Source organism: Dreissena polymorpha, chromosome 1 (genome assembly GCF_020536995.1).
Source record: "Dreissena polymorpha isolate Duluth1 chromosome 1, UMN_Dpol_1.0, whole genome shotgun sequence".
Lineage (NCBI taxonomy): Eukaryota > Metazoa > Mollusca > Bivalvia > Myida > Dreissenidae > Dreissena > Dreissena polymorpha.
The window spans coordinates 150,284,785-150,304,991 of record NC_068355.1 but is presented as its reverse complement, the minus strand read 5'-3'; the positions used below and the strand labels follow the sequence as shown (position 1 = coordinate 150,304,991).

Below are 20,207 nucleotides of genomic sequence, written 5' to 3'. Positions count from 1 at the left end.
CCATGACATATCCATGATTACCACTAAGACTACTATTAAGCTTGTGATACGATGTCTGGCCAGCGTGTTGGTGTATGTGACTCCAAACAGTCTAAAAAAGATGCCATAATAAACCAAAGCTCTACTTATTGATGTTCGTATATTTTAATATATATTGCACACTGTTTAAATTATTATATATCCATTACATAACTTTGTATACTGGTTGTTAATTCTACTAGCAACCACACTTTTAATTCCACCCTCTATTCCACTTAAAGAAACGGCCTAACGGTGTACCTTTTTTGCCTCCTATTTCTTTTTTTTTGAAATTTTAACCTAAAATACTTATGTAGAAATCAGACAAAATTCATTTACTTAAACAACGATGCTTTAAAAGAACAACATTTAATTATATTGCATTTGAAACAAGCATCGTCAACACCAAAAACAAACATCAGTACCCCCACATGCCGCATTGGCACAGAATATTTTGCATGTTGTCTTCACAAAAAAACATCGGACCCATGATCCATATTCTAACTTGACCTGGACATTATCTAGATACAACTTCTGACCAAGTTTGGTGCAGATCTGATGAAAACTACTTGAATTAGAGAGTGGACACCATGCTCAATGTTTAAAACGCACGTGACCCCCTAAACTTTGTTTGTGTATAATAAATTATAAATATATACTTATGACAAACTGCTTTCCTGTTAAGTATTACTTCATAAACTTTCCACAGATTTCATAAGGTACCAACACATCAATTTTTGAAAAGCAAAAAACAATATATGTTTCAGACATCCAAACCAGGGACAATCCAAGAGAAAGTCTGCAGCTGTTACTGACGTTTCTTTTGTATCATTATGATATCCATTTTCTTCAGATTCAATAATATTTTCAATATTTTGCACCACAATTCGTCTCACCACGCAATTAATTTTGCTTGGGTTTTTCACCAAATGTTCTGCCCAATGTGCTTATTTGGTCATAGAAGTGGGCGGGGTAAAGAATCCACCTCCATGTTTACTGGTAGCACGAGACGGAGCCAGACCTAAGAGCTTCTGGATGTTCTGAAAGAAAAACAGGGATGCCAATCAGGGACGACACTTTGCGTTTTTTTTTTGTATTTTTTGTTTAATGAGAGTCCTTTAGAAAAAATCCAGTAAAGGTGGAAAGTGTCGTCCCTGATCGGCTTGTGATTTCTGCACAGGCTAATCTGTGATGACACTTTAAAGGGGCCTTTTCACAGATTTTGGCATGTTTTGAAGTTTGTCATTAAATCTTTTTATTGATAAATGTAAACATTGGAATTAAAAAGCTCCAGTTAAAAAATCAAGAATGAAATTAAAAGAAAAGAAAAAAAGTAGACCGCATCAGGGCTCGAACCAGTGACCCCGGAATCCTGGAGTAAAAACCAATTAAACCGCTCGGCTATCCTGCCAAGCATGTATGAACGACGTATTTTATACTTTATATCAGTAATCTTCGTAGTTTCACAAAATTAAACGACAACAACAGAACTCTCCAAATTATTCAATCGTTTCGCGTTGCAACGCTTTATAATTTTCAGGTTTTTAAATCGTCAAAGGATGCATATAATGGCTTTATTAGACCATGGTAAATATTCAGTATTACTGTTTCCTCACAAATATCATAACTAAAACGAAAATTTGCGAATCTGAAACAACTTTTTCAATTTTGTCAATTTACCAAAACGTGAAAAGGACCCTTTAAACACAAGCATTGAGTCCAGTTTTCCATTATCTGTGTGGACCCTAGCATGACTTTCTACCTGTCGGATGGACATGGTGCAGAGAATATAGAGGAAGATGAAGGAACAGTCTGTGCAGTCTTCCCCTGCCAGGTTACGATGATAGATGCCCTGAATGAACGAGATTGGAACGAAAGGCAGCTTGGCGACCACACGGCCCATCAAATCTGGAAAGCATGCAGAACTCTAAGCTTTATATGCACTGAAAGAAGGTCATTGCAGAATCAAACAAAAATTGTTTCAATTTATTGTATAAACGTTTTACATATAATTTATAAAAGAAATAGAAGGTATTTTTTCACTTTTCGATTGGTGTAAAAAAAATCATGAAAATTACATCAAGTTTGTATATCTTATCTTGGACAATTTTTATTTGTGTATGTTACACAAGGGACTAGTAGCGGGTATGGTGTCCCCCCAAGCATCCAGGAGGTAATGGGTTCAATCCCCACAGTGGAAGTATTCTTTAGATCACCCCAAAAGATATCAAGTACTGGTTCTACCAAGGAGACAGCCTATAGGCTTTAGATGCAATCAAGCTCAAATAAATTGGTTAAAAAAACTACGCAAAAACAACAACAACTGGCATTCTTACAAAATGTTATGTTACAAGCAGCATAAAGATAACGTTGAAATATGCATATGTATTTAGACAAGTACTACTTACATGGCTGTGAAAAGTAATGATTGGATTTAAAGATGTTAGCCAACATAATGTAAGGTCATTTTGGACTTTTTGCCTAAACTTTACTAAAAACATTGATTCCACAAAGCGTGTACATGTATTACTACGCATCTTTTATTTAACCTAACATTCATTTATATGCTAAACAGAAATAACACTTCATCTGTATGTATTCTAAACTTAAATATCAATACCTTTGTGTTCTCAAAAGAAATAACAAATCCTCTGTATGAATGCTTTACTGAAATAACAAGACCCTCGTGAACTCTACTGAAATAACAATACCTCTGAATACCTATGTTTGTATGCTAAACTGAAATAAAAATACCTCTGTGTACTCAACTGAAATAACAATACCTCTGAATACCTATGTTTGTATGCTTAACTGAAATAACAAGACCTCTAAGTACTCACCTGAAATAACCATACCTCTGAATAACTATGTGTGTATGCTTAACTTTAATATCAATACCTATATGCAAATAACAGAACAAGAGCTGTGTTTGAGAAAACTAATCCCCCCGATTGCGCTTGGAAGCAGCATGGCAGAAATTTTAGACAAAAAAAGAACTTTGACCTTGAAGGATTACCTTGATTTTTCACCCCTAAAAATTTGCAGCTCCATGAAATACAAACTGTACATTTGCATGCCAAATATCAAGTTGCTATCTTCGATATTGCAAATGCTATGACCAACCTTAAAGTTTTGTGACAGACACACACATACATAACAGACAGGCAGACAGGCCAAAAACAAAATACCCCCGATCATTTGATCCGGGGGCTGAAAAAATACCTTTGCGTACTTTACTGAAATAACAAAACCTCTGTGTACTCTTCTGAAATAACAATACCACTGTGTACTCTACTGAAATAACAATACCTCTGTGTACTCTTCAAAAATAACAATACCTCTGTGTACTCTACTGCAATGACAATACCTCTGTGTGCTCTTCTAAAATGGCAATACCTCTGTGTACTCTTCTGAAATGACAATACCTCTGTGTACTCTACTGAAATAACAATACCTCTGTGTACTCTACTGTAATGACAATACCCCTGTGTACTCTCCTGAAATGACAATACCTCTGTGTACTTTACTGAAATGACAATAGCTCTGTGTACTCTACTGAAATAACAATACCTCTGTGTACTCTTCAAAAATAACAATTCCTCTGTGTACTCTTCAAAATTAACAATACCTCTGTGTACTCTTCTGAAATGACAATACCTCTGTGTACTCTTCTGAAATAACAATACCTCTGTGTACTCCTCTGAAATAACAATACCTCTGTGTACTCTACTGAAAAATCAATACCTCTGTGTACTCTTTATAAATAACAATACCTCTGTGTACTCTTCTGATATAACAATACCTCTGTGTACTCTTCTGAAATAACAATACCTCTGTGTACTCTTCAAAAATAACAATACCTCTGTGTACTCTTCTGAAATAACAATGCCTCTGTGTACTCTTTAAAAATAACAATACCTCTGTTTACTCTTCAAAAATAACAATACCTCTGTGTACTCTTCTGAAATGACAATACCTCTGTGTGGTTTTCTGAAATAACAATACCTCTGTGTACCCTACTGAAATAACAATACCTCTGTGTACTCTTCAGAAATAACAATACCTTTGTGCACTCTACTGAAATAACAAAACCTCTGTGTACTCAACTGTAATGACAATACCTTTGTGTACTCTACTGTAATAACAAAACCTCTGTGTACTCTTCGGAAATAACAATACCACTGTGTACTCTACTGAAATAATAATACCTCTGTGTACTCTTCAAAAATAACAATACCTCTGTGTACTCTACTGCAATGACAATACCTCTGTGTGCTCTTCTAAAATGACAATACCTCTGTGTACTCTTCTGAAATGACAATACCTCTGTGTAGTTTTCTGAAATAACAATACCTCTGTGTACCCTACTAAAATAACAATACCTCTGTGTACTCCTCAGAAATAACAATACCTTTGTGCACTCTACTGAAATAACAAAACCTCTGTGTACTCAACTGTAATGACAATACCTTTGTGTACTCTACTGTAATAACAAAACCTCTGTGTACTCTTCTGAAATAACAATACCACTGTGTACTCTACTGAAATAAAAATACCTCTGTGTACTCTTCAAAAATAACAATACCTCTGTGTACTCTACTGCAATGACAATACCTCTGTGTGCTCTTCTAAAATGACAATACCTCTGTGTACTCTTCTGAAATGACAATACCTCTGTGTACTCTACTGAAATAACAATACCTCTGTGTACTCTACTGTAATGACAATACCCCTGTGTACTCTCCTGAAATGACAATACCTCTGTGTACTTTACTGAAATGACAATAGCTCTGTGTACTCTACTGAAATAACAATACCTCTGTGTACTCTTCAAAAATAACAATTCCTCTGTGTACTCTTCAAAATAACAATACCTCTGTGTACTCTTCTGAAATGACAATACCTCTGTGTACTCTTCTGAAATAACAATACCTCTGTGTACTCTACTGTAATGACAATACCCCTGTGTACTCTCCTGAAATGACAATACCTCTGTGTACTTTACTGAAATGACAATAGCTCTGTGTACTCTACTGAAATAACAATACCTCTGTGTACTCTTCAAAAATAACAATTCCTCTGTGTACTCTTCAAAATAACAATACCTCTGTGTACTCTTCTGAAATGACAATACCTCTGTGTACTCTTCTGAAATAACAATACCTCTGTGTACTCCTCTGAAATAACAATACCTCTGTGTACTCTACTGAAATAACAATACCTCTGTGTACTCTTCATAAATAACAATACCTCTGTGTACTCTTCTGATATAACAATACCTCTGTGTACTCTTCTGAAATAACAATACCTCTGTGTACTCTTCAAAAATAACAATACCTCTGTGTACTCTTCTGAAATAACAATACCTCTGTGTACTCTTTAAAAATAACAATACCTCTGTTTACTCTTCAAAAATAACAATACCTCTGTGTACTCTTCTGAAATGACAATACCTCTGTGTAGTTTTCTGAAATAACAATACCTCTGTGTACCCTACTGAAATAACAATACCTCTGTGTACTCAACTGTAATGACAATACCTTTGTGTACTCTACTGTAATAACAAAACCTCTGTGCACTCTACTGAAATAACCATACCTCTGTGTATTCTTAAAAAAATAACAATACCTCTGTGTACTCTTCTGAAATAACAATACCTCTGTGTACTCTTCTGAAATAACAATACCTCTGTGTACTCTACTTAAATAACAATACCTCTGTGTACTCTACTGAAATAACAATACACCTGTGGACTCTACTGAAATAACAATACCTCTGTGTACTCTACTGAAATAACAATACCTCTGTGTACTCTTCATAAAAAACAATACCTCTGTGTACTCTTCTGATATAAAAATACCTCTGTGTACTCTTCTGAAATAACAATACCTCTGTGTACTCTTCAAAAATAACAATACCTCTGTGTACTCTTCTGAAATAACAATACCTCTGTGTACTCTTTAAAAATAACAATACCTCTGTTTACTCTTCAAAAATAACAATACCTCTGTGTACTCTTCTGAAATGACAATACCTCTGTGTAGTTTTCTGAAATAACAATACCTCTGTGTACCCTACTGAAATGACAATACCTCTGTGTACTCTTCAGAAATAACAATACCTTTGTGCACTCTACTGAAATAACAAAACCTCTGTGTACTCAACTGTAATGACAATACCTTTGTGTACTCTACTGTAATAACAAAACCTCTGTGCACTCTACTGAAATAACCATACCTCTGTGTATTCTTAAAAAAATAACAATACCTCTGTGTACTCTTCTGAAATAACAATACCTCTGTGTACTCTTCTGAAATAACAATACCTCTGTGTACTCTACTTAAATAACAATACCTCTGTGTACTCTACTGAAATAACAATACACCTGTGGACTCTACTGAAATAACAATACCTCTGTGTACTTTACTGAAATAACAATACCTCTGTGTACTCTTCTGAAATAACAATACCTCTGTGTACTCACATTGAATTAAACATGCTCAGTAAACTGGTGAATGCAAAACCAATTGCAAACATAGACTTCATTTTCACCTGAAAAATAAACACATTTAATTAAACTGAACATTCTTCAAGTCATTATGCACTGGCATACTGTTATTTTTCTGATTATTACTCTAATTAAAAAAACAACAACAATAACTTACATTATGCTGTTGTTTTCATTTAACAACACAAAAGATATTAAATTTAAAAACATGTTGCATATAATGGCAGTCTGCAAAATTAACCCATCGGCTGATCGCCAATGCGATAAAATCTCGGCATTTGTCATAGAAAAATTGAATAAAGATTGCCTGAATTGCGATGAAAAAAATCAGAGAAAATAAACCAATAAATAATCACTTTACAAATTTCAGGTGTAAATTCTTACAGTGACACCGCTTGGCTACTTGTCTTAGTTTTCTATCTGTCATAATACTTTTGGTAAACTGAACTTGCATTCTTCGCCGATAAATGAAATTATAATGCGAGGGTAACTTTGTCATTGATAGGATTAAGATAGATACCCGTGAGCAACGGCTTTGTATTTTTACTGTAAATTAATTCAATTTTTTTCTGGCTATGAAAAATTTCCTATGACATTTTCAAAAGTTCATAGCCACATTGACTATGAAGACAAAAAAGTTAGTTTTGTAGACTGCAAATGGTTTGATTTTATTTGATTGATTTAACAATTATTCAGACCCCTTCAGTTATCACAATGTTATAAATCCTGCAGTCCCCTTAAAGGGACTTGTTCACACTTTGATAAATTGACAAAATTGAAAAAAATTGTTTCGGATTTGCAAATTTTTATTGTAGTTATGATATTTGCTTTAAAAAAAACCAAATTGTTTCCATGCTCTAAAATTTCCATTAAATGCAACTTTTGACGTTTTGAAAACCTGAAAATTATAAAGCGTCTCAGACGCGAAATGAGTTATTTTTAGTCAGAAATTGTGAATGGGATCCCAACTAGTATACCAGAGTGCAGCCTGCGCATGCGCGCTGCGCTTATCCGCTTTTTGTTTACAAACAATGCATCTCATTTCTGTGATCGAAAATATAAAAAAAGAGAAACAAAAGCCGGAGCAAGCGACATCGCTCGAATTTATTCAATCTTGGCGACGAGACTGAGTGTTTGCAGAACTATAGGAGTATCGTTGGAAGAGACGAAGACAGGGTAATGGCTTAAACACACGAATTGTAAGTCATATTTTAGAAGCTACGTTTAGTTTTTGGCAAGTGTTGCTTGTTTACAAAGGATGAAAGGAATTTTAGCAAAAGTTGGGATAGGTATTTAGTTTTATTGTATGGATATTTTACTCTGCAACGAAACCAGATACGCACTGATAACATAATTTGTTCATTGCGCGTTTTAAAATAAGCCTTTATGCCCCTATGCCAAGATGTTCGTATCAATTTAATGAATTCGTTACAACTTATAAGGAACACTCCAACACGAGTTAAATGAAGCATGAAATTAATGATAAATGATGAATTATGAATGATTAATTTATTCGGTATATATTATATTATAAAATATACTGGTATGCAAATGTATATGTTATATTATGTAATCAATTATCATGATATGATAATTTGATTATACAGTTTATTCCCTGATTTTAACATCAATTTTGTTGTTTCTTTAAATTGATATGTGATCAATTTTATATTCTAAAACAAACCTTCTTTTTAAGGTATTTAGGAAGACGTGCCGGCCAAACTATTGCAAGTTTGACTGTTCAGCATAATGTTAGAACAACAAACTCTTCACCTATGCACGGTCATCAGCCCCCGCCAGGTCCTGGCCTGTCATTTGTGTCACAAGAAAGTACCACACCTGGTCATGTGTCAGGAATTGGAGAGATAACATCTTACTTAGAGTATGCAAACAACCCTGTCTTAGCATATTTTAATTGATAAAATGATATATTTATATTCAATAAGATTCTATGTGCTTCCTAAAGTTCCTTGGTAATATAATTGCTTTATTATTTTTTTTACCAGAAACTTTTTATGTCATGAAAACCAGAGGATATCCGATAGCTGGTTTGTTTTCTGAACCGTTCAGATAACTTGCTTGGTGATTGGTCATGAAATTATTTCAATGCCATTCTCCTCCAATCTCTAGTTGTACAGTAATTGTCAGTTAGTGACTCAAGTATGATAACTTCATCATATAATAAGCTCATACTGGTGAATCAAGAAGCCAAGAAAAGTATTGGTAGGTTCATAAGTTAATACTGGTGAATTAAGTAGCCCAGAAAAGTATTGGTAGGTTCATAAGTTAATAATGGTGAATCAAGTAGCCCAGAAAAGTTTTGGTAGGTTTATAAGTTAATACTGGTGAATCAAGTAGCCTAGAAAAGTATTGGTAGGTTCATAAGTTAATACTGGTGAATCAAGTAGCCAAGAAAAGTATTGGTAGGTTTATAAGTTAATTCTGGTGAATCAAGTAGCCCAAAAAAGTATTGGTAGGTTCATAAGTTAATATTGTTGAATCAAGTAGCCCAGAAAAGTATTGGTAGGTTCATAAGTTAATACTGGTGAATCAAGTAGCCCAGAAAAGTATTGGTAGGTTCATAAGTTAATACTGGTGAATCAAGTAGCCCAGAAAAGTATTGGTATGTTACCTGATTGGCATGATATGAACAAAATAATGTTTAAAATAGCAAACAAATTTCATACATAGTTTTTATGATAAGTTTTAGTGTTCATTTCAAAATTACAAATATGCTTATATGTTATTTCAGAGTAAATTGAAGGCAGCCAACAATTGGACGGTAGTGCCAATCAATGAAAAGAAGGGATACACGTGCATGCACTGAGTACACAGAGATCATCAAGGAAAAAACCCTTCAATCAAAGTTCCTTTTTGATTCAGCTTATCCAAAGCTGATTGCCTCTACAATTGCCCCTTATATATCCACCTGCGGCTAATGAGGAGCTGCAATATCCAATAGGTCAAGGGCAAGCAACCCGGAAACAATATGAAGATTTACTCATACAAATTGGTACATGGTGTATGTAACTATGTTCTTTAAACTAACTTCAACATACCATTATTATGAATTAAAAAATTGACAAAGCTGAAATCAATGATAACTGACTATGGGTAGGAACATGTTGTGTGAATTTGGCAGCATGGTTTTATAGGATGTATACCATTGAGTATGAAAGTGCATGTGTGACCCTGGCTGTTTTTTCAGTCAGTAGATGACTTTAGTATTTGAAATGATGCTTGAATTTATTTGTGTAATATGAAGGCGTGACCAAATGTGTGACATTATGGTCAACTGTCCTGTCATCATCATGGTGATAAAATGTGATTTTAATAAGTGAACTGCTTATAAACATAGGGCAGAAATACCATTGATAAAATACTGACGAACATAGCATACAAGTGCCCTGAAATGCCATGAGAATATGTATTTGAGTTTTAAGTGTGTATGGTATTTTGAATTTTGTTAATTGTTTTGTTATAAAAATATAGGATCCAAAGTATTCAATCATAGATCACTCTGAAAAAGAAGAATAAGTAAAAACCTTGTCTGGCAAATAACTACATTAACAATGGGCCAAGTTCCAGATTTTTTTGTCACAAGTCAAGACCATTAACAGGAATTGTTGACTCTTATAGGTGTTATGTATCAGGATTTGTGTAAAGTTTTTTATGGGAGACCCATGATCAAACATGGTGAATTAATTGTTTTGTTATTACAATAGAGGATCCAAAGTATTTGATCATAGGTCACTCTTAAACAGAAGAATTTGTGAAAACCGTGTCTGGCAAATAGCTAAATAAACACTGGGCTCAGCATTTTCCTGATTTTTTGTCACAAGTAAAGACTATGAAAAGGAATTATTAACTCTTTTTAGGTATAAGCTACCATAGTCAATGTTGAGTGCATGCTGCACACCACATTTGTTTATGTCCATTAACAATGACATCAAAGCACAATGCTATATATAGATTAATTTATGTATTGTTTTCCATTGTTTATCAGTCTATAAACAACCATTTATTGTAATAGCCTTACATAAACTGTCATAAAGATGATAAAGTGCTGTTTATCCATAAATAAAAAATATGTGGAATTCAGAAATAATTTGATCTGTCAAATGTTGAAAGTTGGAAACATTTATTCAAAATGTTATCAATTATAGTTTTGTTTCATGAATATAGAGTATTATGTTTTGTGTTCATTATGTTATGGATTTTGTTGTTTTGGTTTAAAATGTTTTAATAAATAACATGAAGAAATAAGAAGCTAGTTGTTCAATTTTGATTTATTATTGCATGTATATTACACAGCAAAACATTACTGCAAGAATGTTAAGTGAACACCTTATTATAATACATGTTGAGTTCAACACTGAACAAAAGAATATGCATCAATTAAAAACGACTCATAATACATTATTATATGAAACTGCATCATGATTCAAAAGTTAAAGAGCATATAGACAGCTAAACCCTAAATAGGTGAGCCTTGCCTTGGGAAAATGGGGCTTAATGCATGTGCGTAAATTGTCGTACGAGATTAACCTGTGCTGATCAAACCAATCAGGAAGACAATTGCTGCTTTATTGTATTTTTTGTTGAAAGGGAGTCTCTTAGAGAAAATCCAGATAAGGCGGAAAGTGTTGCCCCTGATTAGCCTGTGCAGTCTGCACAGCCTAATCTTGGACAACCTAAAGTACATGCATTAAACCCCCTTTTCCCAGAGCGAGGCTCAAATATTTATTAAATGATTGATTAAGTCTTCCACATAACATCTTATAAGAAACTTTCAGTAAAACATGTTTATTTGATGACAGGCACGGCAAAATCAGTAGTAAATTCATAGTATTAATTTGTGTTACATTATAATACTTACATATTGTTGCTGGTTATAAATGTGGAAAAAGTTTGAATATGCATTGCTAAAATACATGTTAATTTTCTAAGAACTGCCCCTTTTATTTAAGAAATACTGTATGTATGCCCCTGTAATATTTCTGACAAAAGAACAAGATAAATAAATAATGATTAATAGAACAGTAAACTTGGTTTTCATTTTGTATACAAAGGATATTTATATCCTATTATTTACACTATATTGAAAGAAATAAGATTACATCATTTAATAAAGAATGCATTACTGAAGATTCAAATTTAAAACAACCGTTTATCCACTTTAATGTTGCAAGCATTCTTAAACAACAAGACTAAAAAAGCTGTTAACAATAATTTTATTAACTACTTCCTTTCAAAAAAAGGCAGGTACAGTTTTGTTGTCGTCCCGTTGAAGGTGTCCATGTATCCAAAGGATGTACTGAGATCAATCTGTGTCCTCCACATCTTCAGTGCCAACACGTTCCGAAACGTTTCCTGGATAAGGAGGGTGAGAGGATCAGTCACCACTTAACCCTTTTTCTGAAAAATATGAACACATAAAAACTCAAAACCCCTTGCTAAATCTATCTGTATATATATATATTAGCTGTTATTGTCCAACTTTTAAGATGCAGGAACATAATGGCCACTGTTTCGACAGTAAATGAGTTAAATTTTCTACACTTTTGATTTTAAGCTGAGACAATTACATGAGTAGTTTTACGTGTTCTATATTCATATTACAAGCAACAATATTTGATAAAGATAAAATGCATTACTAATTCCGTTAAACAGGCCCTAAGACAAATAAAATATTTGATATAGATAAAATGCATTAATAATTCTGTTAAACAGTCCACAGAAAAATAACATATTTGAAATAGATAAAGTGCATTATTAATTCTGTTAAACAGGCCCACAGAAAAATAAACATGAAAAATGGGTCATATTCAACAACAGTAAACATACTGGTCTCTGGCTTGTACAGTATTGTCAGGCCATGCCACAACAAAGCTGGTCTTCATCATGGTCTACCAAATGGACAATTCTTGCAAACACACCATCATGGTTAGCTTGAGGATGGTCCAAGCTGGGCCAGGACAGGCTGTCAGTGATAACTGCTGACTGTCTGGCAGCAATTTCCTTCAACAGCTCCTATGCTTCCGTATAAGTAAGGTGGTCTATGATATCCTTGAAAAGACATTTCTGCATTTAACAATAAATGTTTTGAACATAAAGTTAAGAATTTTGACACAAGATGTAGCTACATGTACATATAGAATTTTTTTTATTTTTCATGACACCATTTTAAAACATTCCTGTCAGTTTTTTTTGTAAAATTTCAATATTCACCTAGTGTAGTGTAGGATCATTTTTTAAATTCTTTGCTCATGTAGCAACACAGTTTTACATACAAAGACTTTGTTTTATATATCAACAATTAGTGCGTTGAACTGTGGGTTTTTTTTTGTTACCATTCAAGAATATTGTGAAATGACATAAAAAAAATTCAATATAATCTCAACTTTCCTGAATATCTGAAAACATTATCTACAAATTATTTCAATATTCTCAAATGAAATCAACAGAAAAAAAATGCAGCTAAATAAGTATACCTTTCCTGTTTCTTGTACCAAAGTGACAACATCCAGTGATCCCTTCTTCATAAACTTCTTGGTTTAATTATGGTTGTATCCTATTGAAAAAGTAAATACACAATTTAAACCACTTTTTAAAACTATTTATGGTCTCTATTAAAAAAGTGAGTTGTAAATATGTGGTATTATTATCTAATAAGTTTTCTTCGACATACAGGAAATCAAATCTTGAGGATATTCAAAACAATTGAAAAAAGAGGAATATCCAGAATATTCTTGGCTTTTACAAATATAATGCTTGTAACATTAGATTCTTTTAATAACAAATATAAAAGATGGGAATATTTATCTGCTGACAGGTATTGGCACACCAGTATTAGGACCCAGTAAATGTATAATAATACCCATGTTTAGTGTAAAGTAAAATTACAAGCTTTAATGTATTTGTGTTGTATTTTCAGAACGCCAAGAAGAGCGGCTGAAAAATAATAACCGTGATCTCTCAATGGTAAATTATATATAAGTCTACTGTTTGACATGAATTAAAATTCATGATGAATGAAGTGTTTCATCGCTCCGATCCGAAAATGATAAGTAATGGGTTACGCGGACAAACTTGCTAAGATGGGGTTACATTTTGACCAACATATATTAGCGATGTCATGACGAATTTAAAATAACTTATGGATACCTCTTTGGTCGCACTGACTTGTTTATCATTCCTTTTCTCTCCTAAGACTGTCCGGCTGTGCTGGAAGAGGCAAATAGCTCCCCGGTAACATTGCCTTCATTCCTAAAGCATGCTTATCGTGGTTCTATATGGTAACCTGTACTTGTCCAACTAGTAAAGATAATGCCGTCATAAGACAGCAACGTGTAAAACAAAATAGGAAACCACGTCATAACATTTTTTGTGGTTAATCCATTAACATGACGGATAAGGCGTGACACCGTTTGCTATATAGATTCAACTAAAACATATTCTATATAGCACTTTCGAATAAACTTTTGGTCTTGGAACAATGAAACTCTTCCAAGATAGCGTTTTAGTTAACATCAACTAGAAAACCATTTGCAATATACATTTTACCATAGAACAAAGCAAAACTTTTCGAAATAGCCACTCAATTGACATCTGACCATTTACCATGTTTCAAGCAAAACTATCGAGGTCGTATTTTCTATTTAACTTTGGCCACTTCGTCGCTGTTCAGTTAAAAGGTCGTATCTCATTCATTGAAATGAAGGAGATAAGACGTCTTGCTGAACAACGACAATATACAAACAAGAACATTGGCGATACACTATTAGACAAGAAATCTCTTTAAATTCTCACATTTGTATAACTAAATTGAGCAGGCGCCACAAAATAGCAATACGATACTTTAACAGAAAAGCAACTCAAATCGAGGTTACAGAACAGTGTGTAAAAACAAACACAAGTTGAAAGTGCAATAGAAAGAAATTCACTTGATTTTCGAAGATGTATGACGTAATCTTTGCGAACACTTGTGAAAATGCATATGACAAATAGAGTTGGGCAAAATGATCACACATGTATCTGAATATACGTTATACTGTATTTGTTTCTCTGCTTTGGATCTAGGTGTCGATATAATCAAGTAGGATGATTTAATGTATATTATGTCTTTTCCCCTTCGAATTGGAGCTTTAACCTGTGGTTAATGTGATTGTCTTTTCAGATATGCTGTTCCAGACGTGCGGAAAGGCGTTTACACATCGAAGTAGTTTAAGACGGCATTTGCGCACCCATGCAGGCCTTGGGATATATCACTGCTGTGGAAAAGCCTTCCAGGTAAGTGAGTGCAATTTCTTTTATGTTTACACAATATATAAGTACTTTACAAGTAAGGCATTGTCTACGGTTCGAAATATATTGGGTCAATAAGAATCTTTGAATTTATCAATTTAATGATTTAAGCTCTTATTCAGAGTGTAATAGGGAATGGCTTGGCTAGACGACCCCAACACAGCGTTTGTTATTTATTCACACCTAGACCCGCAAGAAACGCAAAGTGACTCAGCAGTTAGTTTCAAGCCTGCCATACTCGATGTCTGATAATAGTTTGATGCAATAAAACTTCTGACTTATGATATTCACAGGATTTTGAAATTAATCACTAAAGAACGTCTGTATGTTCATGTATGCCAATAGTCCCCCACTATATATTAATAACCCCACTAGGAATGAAACACATTTAAGATCTACGGCTAGACCCCAACTGTCAAAAGCACATGCATTCACCTACGAAACAAAGATCGATTGAAATCGTATCGGGTCATTGGATACATAAACAACATTGTTTTTTTTTGTTTCATGGGTAAATTCATGTGGTGTTGTCAGTTGAGGCTAGTCATATATATATATCAAATGTGTATCATTCCTGGTGTTTATTTTATATAGGGAGTGGCTATGTTCAAACAAAAACATACAGACGTATAAAAGTATAGTAATATAATTTCAAGTTCCTGTGGGATAATGCAGGATAAAACTATGACAAAGGGCAATTGCGTTTTCTGCATGGCGGTTCACCATAGGTCTCAATTCAATTGATGGTAATCTTTTGGATGGTAGTTTTAGCTAGTTTTAGGAATTTATTTGAAGGGGTTTTCCAAATATGACCTGAAAACAAGAGCACCGCCGATCGGCACAAAATACGTCCAAAGGCATTTAAGAATATCATAGTGAAGGGTTCGTAACTCTGGAATTACAGAACCGATCCGGATTTGTGTTACTTCATGCACAACTAAACAGCATGGTAATCATGCGTGCGAAATTTGGTTGGTTTAAATCCGGACGGGCATACACGCATACAGACGGACGCACGCGCCTTAACATAATGCGACCCTTCGAGCGTATACATTTGGCCTATATTTCAGGATTCAGACCACCTTAAACGGCACAGAACGATGGGCCAAAGAATCACGTATGTACAACATGTGGAAGGTCATTCGCAACGAGGCATCAACTGACCGCCCACGAAAGGTCAGAGAACAGTAACAAAGAAACTGTGACGTGCACATTGTGTAGAACGACTTTTAATTCAGAGAAGCTATTGAAACAGCATGACGGAAGTCATGCACCTGAGAAAAGATACAGGTGTACCTGTGGAACGGCATATATGCATATGCCTAGTCTTTCACGGCACAGCAAGTCCCACGATAAGAAATAAATATAGTGATATACATGAAAGAACACTCTAAAAGGCCTACGCACACATAAGTCAGGGGTTGTCCGAATCATTTTAAATCACGGAAATAATATTTGCATGATTTATATTTTTTGTTCATTTTTTGTTCTTCTGTTTGTCTGTAACAGACCTTGTCGTGACCATAAATTTGCATTGTATTATTATTTGAGCTCACCAGAGCTAAAAGGTATTGGGACATATTTTTGTCCGGCGTTAGTCCGTCTGTCCAACAATATGATTTTTATTGAGCAGTCTACGACGTTAACATACTTGAATAAAAGGGTTACACTTTCAGATAAAATGAAAACATTTTCAATCCAACAAGATTACACATATAAAGTGCTTTAAAACTTTATTTGTTATTTACACAATACACCACTTCTTATTTGTCAACAATACACAGTGTTGCAGACGACATGTCTAGCAATGTACAATGTTCGAAGTACTGTATTATACTACCGCTAAAGCTTGCTAGTGACGTCACATTTTGTTGACCTTATTATATCAAATTGATTGGCTGAAATCCTCCAGTGCAGATTTCAGCCAATAAATTCGATATGATAATGTAAACAAACTGTGACATCACTAGCAAGCTTTAGCGGTAGGATAATAACATAACTGACTTGTACAGTATTTTACGGATAAATCTACCTCGTGTTGTGAGACACAGTCCTGCACTTGGTAGACGCATCCTTATCATGAATATTAAGCTGCTATAACTGCAGTCACAACATTCAACTGCCAACTCAACAAATGAAATTGGTTTAAACAGTGTAAATGATTTAAGTAATTTTTCGTTTTATACCAGTTTTATTTATAATCGATTATGAATATACAGTATCTGCAAATACAGACTGAAAAACCGACGTCATTCTGACGACTTTTTCCGACGTCTAACTTACGTCAGGGTAGGACGTGGGATAGACGTCGGGTTTTTGGTCGCCAAAGTCGCGACGAGAATCCGACGGTAAACTGACGTCTACCCTACGTCATGTGTTTGCTGGGAGGGCATATTTTAAATTTCGTGTCACAGGGTTCCCTCTGGGTTTCAAAAGTTGTCGCCACTTACTTTCGCCACATTTAAAAAGTTGTCGCCACACTTGGGCAACATTTGGGCAATGAAGATCATGTTATTATAATAAAAACAAAAACTGAGCATTTACAGTATGTTAAAGGAATTGATTTAATAACAGTATTAATAATAACAACACATTTAACATTGTTCATTAAATAAAGGCACATTCAATCAGTTGTAAGTCTTGTTGATTGACACTTTCGTAGCAGCCTGAATAAGTTGCCACAATTTTGGTGCTTCAGAAGCTTTATGGTATTCTGAAAAATACAAAAAGGGAAATATAAAATTAATATAATACTAATAATAATCAATTAATGACACAGACAATCACTAAAACTTAAATTTTGAGTTAGAGTTTGGAGTCTTTAGCATTATTTTTAGACTCAACAATATAAGTGAATAAATCCCTGACTTTACATGAGAATTGGTACAGATGTTTTTACTGAATATGGCATCTTGAATATATTTGTGTGTGGACTTCAAATAAGTGTGGATCACTCAATGATTTCATTATATGCAATATAACATACCTCCTTTCCTTGAGGTATAATAGGGTATTAAGTTAAAGTTGTATTTTCATAAAGTGATGGGAAAAATAATACGACGAATTCCAGCTTACAGAGAAATATGTGTACGTGGTGGGCTCTTCCTGCATGACAGTTTGTGTAATAGTTGATTGATACTGTAGCAAATTAATTTCTCTGAAAACATGTGACCCCATCTTAGCAAGATTGTCCTCGTGACCCATTACTTATCATTTTCGGATCGGAGCGATAAAACACTTCATTCATCATGAATTTCCTCTTGAGAATGTTTTGGCTAGTCATATTTGTCGATGTGTCATTGTGCGACAGCCATGAGTCCGTCTTGAACAACCAGAAATACATGTATTTTGAAAAAATTAATGCTCCGTGACCCCTGTTTATCTTCAATATTTTCTGTTACTCAAACACGCGGCTTCATTTTCTGAGCAAGATGGGGATTTATCAGCAACATAAGGTGTCGCCGGTCATGTGTTTTTCATATGGCACGGCTCTTACAAGCACATAGCTATCAGAAAGCCTGCCAGCTCTGGTTCTTTATATTATAATTATAAGGAATTATTCAGCATCATCTTACTGGCCATTGTCGATTCGAGTATAAGTCTACAAAAATGTAACAGCATTATTTTGTAATTGCATAAAATATATACAATTAGTGCTGTTTTTAATGGACAGTTGTATACTGACAATTTCTTATTCTTTTGTATTTTCAGAATACGGTTCAAGTGGAGATGCCAAGATTTATAATGAATCAGAATTCCTGGAGATGGTGCAGGATGGTTCCAATGGATTTCCAATGGACATGCCCTATTTCTTGGTTGGAGATGACACTTTCAGCCTTAGCGAGAGCATGCAGAAACCCTATGGACATAGAGTCCTGACAAGGGACGAAAGAATCCTGAACAACCGGTTACCCAGGGCAAGGAGAGTATCAGAAAATGCATTTGGGATTTTGGCCAACCGAATCCAGGTACAATAAATTCTGCTATTAAGACCAGGCAAAATAGTGGTCTCAATAGCGAAATGATCTTACACGGATGGAATACTTGGTATTTTCTCCTCGGCATTACCGGGTTTTTCATTAGACTGCAGCTGTGGGTGCTTAAGTTCCCTCGGCTCTACAGCAACAGCATTCCTCGCTCTAGATCCTCTTCCTCTTCCCATAGGCGGCATACTTTTGACAAAATCAGTAGTCACAGCAATACTGTCGTCGAGTCGGAAAAAATATTCTTTATCAAAAGGCCCGGATGCAGAAACACCGTTTCGAAACTATTCGGCGGTATGCGCAACTATGCGCAAGATTGCGCTTACATTCCTATCTTAACGTTCTTAATAGCTTCAAATCGCTAAACGAAAGAACGAATATTATTTGCGCGACCGAACGCTTTCTAGCGAATTACAGTAACTGTTCGTCACACTACGTAAATCATTCGCATCAAATACTTCCTCTACGTTCACCTTTCGTTATAATATTACACAATGCAACACATTTTCAAACAATTTCGGCAAGAATTCGCTAGAATGTATAATTTTTCCCTTTTGGCCAGGCTTCGTCATATGGATTCGCCTTTGTGTGAGGAGGCTTTTATGATGAATAATTAACTGGTTTGAAGCAACCACGAAACCTTAAGCATGAAAAAGCACAGTCATGTTATAACAAGATTAATGTATTTAAGTACCGCAGATGACACCGTTTAGAACTTTTATAGAATAAAAATTTTAATAAAAATTAAGCTGAATTAATGTTGTCTTATATAGTAATTATTAAAAATAATACATTAAACTATGCCTTGTGAATTTGTAATATTTGAGTTTAATAGACAAAATTAAAAATGCAAACTTCTTCATTGTGCTCATTTTCATGTTTTCTTTATTCAGAAGTGTTAAGCCCTTATATTCTTACATTTTTTACTCTGCTTTTCTACCTCTGCCTTCAACTTCTTATAGTTCTCTGTCCTGTATAAAAGATGCCATGTCAACCCTACAATCAAACAAAAGTATTTCTTTTAATCTCACTAATCCTAAAAACATCTAATATAAAAACTGTTTTGAAAATCTTTGTGATTAAGTTCCAGAATCATCCCTGTCATTCTGGATGTTGTAATAGATGTTTACCCAGCCAAATGAGTTAATAACACACTCTTGAAACCACATTCTCCTAACCTAATGCAGTCATTTAAATACAGTTGTTATGCCAGTTTTGCATAAACCTACCACCAAGCATCTAAATATTATGACATTTAATGATTTATGGTGATGAAAGTAAATTGCTACATACAGTATGAGCTTTTGTCATGAAAATCTCAACTGGATGAGACCAAAACAAAAGGTTGTCAACTCTTTTGGCCCCGGTTTTTTTAGGCTCATTCGGCCCCA

At 34.4% G+C, this 20,207-nt stretch overlaps 2 long non-coding RNA genes and 1 pseudogene across 2 annotated transcripts; 1 reads left to right on the top strand and 2 right to left on the bottom strand.

Moving 5' to 3' along the window:
* Positions 1-794: 794 nt before the first annotated feature.
* Positions 795-20,007, bottom strand: LOC127857771 (calcium load-activated calcium channel-like; annotated as a pseudogene).
* Positions 7,546-10,759, top strand: LOC127855781 (uncharacterized). Its single transcript, XR_008037737.1, has 3 exons — positions 7,546-7,725; positions 8,223-8,408; positions 9,281-10,759. It is a non-coding gene; the product is annotated as an uncharacterized LOC127855781 (long non-coding RNA).
* Positions 11,687-13,142, bottom strand: LOC127855785 (uncharacterized). Its single transcript, XR_008037739.1, has 3 exons — positions 13,021-13,142; positions 12,374-12,595; positions 11,687-11,944 (listed from the first exon to the last, which is right to left on the bottom strand). It is a non-coding gene; the product is annotated as an uncharacterized LOC127855785 (long non-coding RNA).
* Positions 20,008-20,207: the final 200 nt, after the last annotated feature.